At 37.9% G+C, this 7098-nt stretch overlaps 1 protein-coding gene across 1 annotated transcript in view; it reads right to left on the reverse strand.

The window, feature by feature from the left end:
• LOC134227721 (twitchin-like) overlaps nt 1–3874 on the reverse strand; it is a 107914-nt gene extending 104040 nt beyond the window's left edge. Inside the window, 1 exon segment of the mRNA XM_062709380.1 lies at nt 3715–3874. The gene's annotated coding sequence lies outside the window, so the exon portion shown is untranslated.
• Nucleotides 3875–7098: the final 3224 nt, after the last annotated feature.

The following is a 7098-nucleotide window of genomic DNA, read 5'->3' on the forward strand; positions in this document are numbered from 1 at the left end:
CTAGACCACGAACTGAACTCGCTCTAAAACATTTTTTCTATACCGGAGTAACTCAATTTAATGTACTTCCAAATTATTTGAAACTAGAAACAAATTTGTCATCCTACAAAAAAAACCTCAAAAAGTATCTAAATGAATAATTGAATTTTGTTATGAATTAAGAATTTAGTTTGTAAGTAGATTTAAGTAGTAGTAGTTTAAAAGCTTGCTCGCTTGAATTTGTGTAATACTTTTGGAGAGGCTGGACACAGTTAATTTTGTAACTTCTACAGCTGCGATTTAATAAATAAACCAAAAAAAAAATGTAGCAAATATATTAAGTGTCTATATTCACTTATAAACAGAAAATCAAACCTTTGTCTTAAGAACAAACTTTTGATTTACAAACAAATTTTTAGACCAGCCATGTTGTATGCTGTGCCAATATGGACTAGTTGCTGCAATACCAGAAAGAATGCACTCCAGAGAATACAAAATAAAATTCTGAAAATGCACTCTAAAAAATCTACACGTTTCAAGCAAGTAGACTCCCCTTTATTTGCTAAGTATTTGGAAGCAATATTCAGATTGCGTAAAATGAGGTGAAATTAGCATTTTATACGGTCTTTATTAAAGTTTTTTTTTTAATTTTGTTATAACCTCATCACCAATATCATATTCGTCATTGGTTATATCTTCTCAAACTAATATTAGGAGAAGATCTATCAGAATAGTACCACTTCCTCGGCACTAAAAGTTTTTATTCGGACGCATTCCAATCAAATTGCTTAATCTTTAACTTATGTAGTTGTCTGGTAGTATACAAAATCATTTGCAAAATTCGACTGAGGCCAATATAAATGGAGATGCTGCTTCTCATCATAAGTTATTTTCATGAATATGGTAGCAATAGTACTTTCAGTTTATTTCAAATCTTCTTGACCAGTACTAACTTAATAAGTGCATTATTTATTTTTTTTATGACTTTATGTCTCCCGGTGCCGGTCTAGACAATTTTCGGATTGGAAATTGTCTCGACTTCCCTGAGCATAAAAGTATCATCGTGTTAGCCTCATGATATACGAATGCAAAAATGGTAACTTGGCTTAGAAACCTCGCAGTTAATAACTGTGGAAGTGCTTAATGAACACTAAGCTGCGAGGCGGCTCTGTCCCAGTGTGGGGATGTAATGCCAATAAGAAGAAGAAGAAGAATGTCTTTATTATCGAGACTTTCAGCCCAAGGCTGGCTCGTCTCGGTGGTGCAATATATATTACAAGTGAATTGATGAATAAATGTTCTAGAAATACGTATTTTAAATAATTTTAATAATGATGCATAACGAAACGATGCATATTATTATCTTTATCGATTGAATATCAATTAATAACAAAATCAATTAGATTATTGCGCTGAATCAGAAGCTAATATTTCAATTCGAGTACAGAAGATTCATCGTGAAAATTGACGGAATTGTAGTACAATTTAGAGCAGAAATTGGATCCAAAAGAAAATGAGGAAGTCTCTCACTTATCATCTCTGTATACCGTATACGATTTATGTATTCATTTGTATAACAAGTGTAAATGCATCATACAGATATTATACAAATTAGTTGTAATTCGAATGCAAAAAGTCCAGATCTTGTCATAAAGTTCATAATGTTTCCTTCATTATTACTACATAATTAAATTAAATAGTTCTAAATCATCCCATGACAAGTAGAAACATATTTATCTAAACATGACTTTTTATTTAGGTCTGCTATATTACCCTAATGGTCCAGTTTGTTGAACCTTGAATTAAAAAAATATCATTTTTAAGGAATTTAGTCTAAAGTATATGTATTTAAATTCTCAATCAGCGTTTGTTAGTTTTTCTTACAGTTCTATATGAGAACGTACCAAAAGCTGTATTAGAATTTGGCATATGCAAAAATGTCATATTTGTTGTTCTATTATTTTGGAACCTACAATGATGTAAGTTCAAGGTATAAGGCTTGCTAGTGTTGAACAATCATTGGAAAAATATGTGTGGGAGACGAGCCAGCCTTGGGCTGAAAGTCTCCCTAATAGACATAAGAAAAAATGTGTACTGTATGTCAAATGATTGACTTAGTTGTAAAGCCGCGTTTAGCCCATGGGAAAAATCTTTTTTCCAAACTTGATAAAAAAAACACCTATTCCAAAATTAAAAGTTCTAACGCTTGTTAACCTCGAAAGCGCTACCCCTACTCATTAGTGACAACATTAACCATCCTACTTGTTCAGCGCCACTCTGAGACACGCAACCTTGTTCGGTTCATTAGATCTGCCGCCACCCACGCAAACAATGTTCTAAATCTGTCAGCACCGCACGCATAGACTCTTGTCTACACCGCCAAAATCCCAGAGACAGCGCTGCTGAGGAAAATCTTGACACAGTTTTTTGTTTCACAGTCAGTGCACCGCCACTTTTCGCGCCACGCATTTTCCTACTTGTTCCTTTTTCTTGATGTCTTGAGCACCGCGCGCCGAATGTCAACATACAAACGCACAAGGTTTTGTCCACGTCCGATGCCACAACATACTGCCGAATCGAGCAACTCCCACGCTCCGATGTTGGTCGGCTTACACAAGATTCACGATTCACGCACCCTTCGGCTTCGGTCTATCCCCACCCACGAGTGCGCGTTCGTGCCGATGATGGGTGTACGGCTTTTCTTCGGGTTCTTGCGATAATGGCGACATCAAGCGGCAAAAATGTTCACTTCCTGTGCAGAGGATTTTCTTCGTTAGCATGCATGGTTTGTTTCACGATTCACGATCTTCACATGACGATTTCGTCCTTTCGTGCACTTCGGCGGGCAATGTTATGTAAATGTCAGCGTGACAATGGCACTTTTGATCTTTTGCGCTTGACCTACGGTGGAAAAACATTCGCACTTTACCTACTGGTCACGTCGTTCAACAATCGATCGCGGATCAGATCGGTTCAGCAGGTTCAATCACTTGGTAACAAATGCTCGCTCAGCACTCCACAAACACCGACTGGCGATCAATCGTCGCTGTTGCAGCCGGATCGGCGGAGAGAGAGCAAAATTCTACGAGCGGGAAAAATCTTCTATTCTTTTATTTTTAGACTTTTTTCGAAAATTTCTATTTATATCGTTTTAATAGTATTACATTCAGTCTCGAATTTCCTCCCAATGTTTACACACTGTCTGTTCGCACCAGTTTTATTTGAATAGATTTCGCACTGCGGTATTATATAATCATATATATTTTCAACCGTCTTTTTTTCAATCAGGTCCGAAGCTATTTTCTGTTCCAAAAATTCGATGAAAATTAGAAATCCTAGCAAATATTTTTCTGTCTTGATCACGCGCGTCATCTGCCACAGTTGTTCCTCCCACATACAATGCTCACACCTTAAGTAGATCAAGGTAACGAATTCACCTCGCCAAATGATAAGTGGGATTAATTATGTTATTTTTCACTGTCCTCACTAGTAACATTCTTCATATTCAATTGCTCTAAAGTAAGCCCATCGTCGAAAAATATGAATGATTCATGCTGAGAATATTTTCAAATGCTGCTGATCTCTTCCTTTTAGCAGCTTGTACAACCACATGTTAGGTAACCATCCGAAAGAATGGTGCAAATCCTTGAAAATCTCCAGTATCCAGCTCCATCCACCTGCATTAACCGATTTCCAGCCACCACACTGCATAAAAGGAATAAATTCCACTCTTACTTTCACTTCACACCCACTGAAGGGGCAAATTTTTCACAACTGCTGCTGGCTCTGAGCTCTGGGGCTGAGAGAGATTTTCACACCGATTTTCCACCACACACGATTTCTTCGGGAGACTTTCACACGCATCCGATGAGCTAAACTTGCCGACTGAGCCGTGCCCGGTCGTGACACGGCGGTATAATTCAGTTTTGCGACCAGCGCAGCATCAGACGATCGTCGGCTCGGCTTCGGTTATCGCCACCCGCCGTCATCCCTCTCCGATCGCTAAAAATAGCTTCTACTAGATCTAGATTAAGTAACGAGCGGGCGGGTAAAAATAGGCTCCATCATTTTTCGCGGTTTCCGCTGCTCCTGCTTCTGGTTCACACGGCGGAGGACGAGAGAACATTCACGATCGGCGATCCTCAGCATATCTTATAACGAAAGCGGTGCAGGTGGTGTTGCATTGTTCGGAAAAAGGATGATGTTATTGTGGTGCACCCGTAGGCTGTTACCCGAAGACGATTGGATGGAAACACTGAGGCATATGACTGCAGACGTAATGTCTTTCAAATTGGATGCAAACAACTTGAATCAACACAGTGAAAATTAATAAAACAAAACGACTTGTAGAATAGTTACTAATGTGAAATAAACTAATCCAAAATGATCTTCAACCCACATGATGATGTTTTAAATTTATTTTTAATATTTCAAACAAATCTACTTTGTTTTGAAATGCCCGTATAATCTGAATCATTTTTGATAACCACACAATTGAATAATATACTTTTGTGTTCATTTTTATCCTTGAAATAATAAAACAACGTAAAATGATAAAGTATTTCTCAGTGTGTACATTTCAAAACAAATTCGACACGAATAACCATGGTTGCATAGATCATTACAGTAAACCATGAATTATAAGAAGAAATAAATGCATGTCTGTATCAAAGATTTTTTTAGTTTTGGAACAGGTGCTTGCGAAGAAATTGAAGAGATCTTCAGTTGAACTGCAACGGCAGCAAGATATACTCTATTAAGTTGAAAACCGGAATACGGGACTAGCGAAGTTGGATTTTTCTCGCAATCCGTACGTTAAACCTAACTTCGCTAGTGGCGCGCTAGTCTAATTAGGGCCTAATTAGACTAGCGCACTACTAGCGAAGTTAGGTTTAACGTACGGATTGCGAGAAAAATCCAACTTCGATAGTCCCCCATTTCGGTTTTCAACTTGACTAGCGATATGTACAAGGGGAAGACGGATTGCAACTCCGATGTTTGACATTGGCTAAACTTTTATAAATAGTTCTGAAGGAAACCGTCAATAAAACATTTTACTAGGCAATATTAGAAAAGATACACTTGACCCATTGACAGGATTAAAGTGATCAGACGACCCAGATTTCGCAGGTACTCAGTATCCCATCAGCTGTCGAATCATATCGAAAATAGGACCTAAATGTTCTATCGTCATGGTATGGCTACTGTTTCGATAGTATGGAAATGGACGAAACTTGATGTATCAGCATTTGAATTAATTTAGGTTAATCATTAAAACTCAATTTGTCCGTCCACAATAATAGAAAATCAACAACACGGTATCACTGTTTATAAAAAAAATCACGCAATGTCGCAACAACCGCACTGAGCACCGGAAACCGCCTCCATATTAGAGAACTACGTTTTCGAACACATATATACATATATACTCATACGTACATATGTCACATGCTACTTTCATCTCCCAGGCCTAAGAAATTACGGAAATACTATAACGCCTATTTTACGCAAAACTTGATAGAACATTAACGAGTTAATTGTCTTAAGTCTGTTACTTAATGATCCTTTTCCTGCTGTTGATTTGCTTTATGGTTGTAACTCGTGTAGCGAACATCAAACATTATAAATTTTATGCTTATAATTTGTTAGTCGGTTTTTCGTCTATTATCGTACCCAGGATACCACATTAGAGTTCTATATCCTCAGACACGGAATCAGTTTCATTCATCTCAAAGGGAATTTTAATTTTTAGTGCATTAAAACTCTTGTTTGTTGACAATTTATCTCTCACTGCATTGACGGCTTAATGTTTATTAAGTACGTTCAGTAAGTAAAGACTACTGAATAAATGAACTGGGAAACCCTACCACAGATTTTCACAGCGAGGTTTCAGAGTCAAGCTACCATTTTAATTCGCATAGACAACACGATACACGGGGCCCTCCTTAGCCGTGCGGTAAGACGCGCGGCTACAAAGCAAGACCATGCTGAGGGTGGCAGGGTTTCGATTCCCGGTGCCGGTCTAGGCAATTTTCGGATTGGAAATCGTCTCGACTTCCCTGGGCATAAATGTATCATCGTGCTAGCCTCATAATATACGAATGCAAAAATGGTGACTTGGCTTAGAAACCTCGCAGTTTATAACTGTGGAAGTGCTTATTGAGCACTAAGCTGCGAGGCGGCTCTGTCCCAGTGTGGGGATGTAATGCCATTTAGAAGAAGAAGAAGACAACACGATGCCAGAGGATGTCGAGAAAAATTTCCAAGATAGCAAGAATTCGAATCCATCAAACTTTAACATTATCTTGCTTTAGAGCCGCGCATCTTACCGCTAGGCTAAGGAAGGCCCAATTTGCTCTCAAATAACGAGCTGAAATTTTACTTCGTAGAACAGAGAACCCAAATTTTCACGAAAATGCGTAGTTTTGTGGATTCCAACCTGTTTTTAAAAGTCTGAATACGTATCTGAACAGTAAGTATTGGCAATTTTAAAAATACTGTTATTCGGTATTTGGTGGAATCAATTTCGATAATACCGGTAAAATACTAGTATTTGTGAAAATTTTAGAAATAAAAAAAACTTTCGATTTAGTCTTTTGTTTGAAAAACAATATTTGTAGTAAGAAAATTATTTTGAGCTTTCTAGTGGAATGTTTTCACCTGTCATAAGACGAGTTTGAACAATCCCATTGAATTCCACCACTTAATTGTATCCTGACAGATACGTATTTCGACCTCAACAGTAAGGCCGTCTTCAGTGTCTTGTACTTGACTCGACGCAAAAGTCGAGTCAAGTACAAGACACTGAAGACGGCCTTACTGTTGAGGTCGAAATACGTATCTGTCAGGATACAATTAAGTGGTGGAATTCAATGGGATTGTTCAAACTCGTCTTATGACAGGTGAATATTTGTAGGCAAGCTACAAATATTAAAATCTGTTACTTGTTGAGCTGGACAAAGTGAAACTTAGGTAGACATAGCCTATTGAGTGATCCATCTTGTAATCCGCATCGAATTTTGTTGCTAATGATTGAAGTTCGCTCCTTGGGCCCTCAAAGTCTCGGGATGGGACACAGTTTTTAGTCCAGTGTCCTGGCTTATACAGTGATGGACAAAA

This window comes from Armigeres subalbatus, chromosome 1 (assembly GCF_024139115.2).
Source record: "Armigeres subalbatus isolate Guangzhou_Male chromosome 1, GZ_Asu_2, whole genome shotgun sequence".
NCBI classification, from domain to species: Eukaryota; Metazoa; Arthropoda; class Insecta; order Diptera; family Culicidae; genus Armigeres; species Armigeres subalbatus.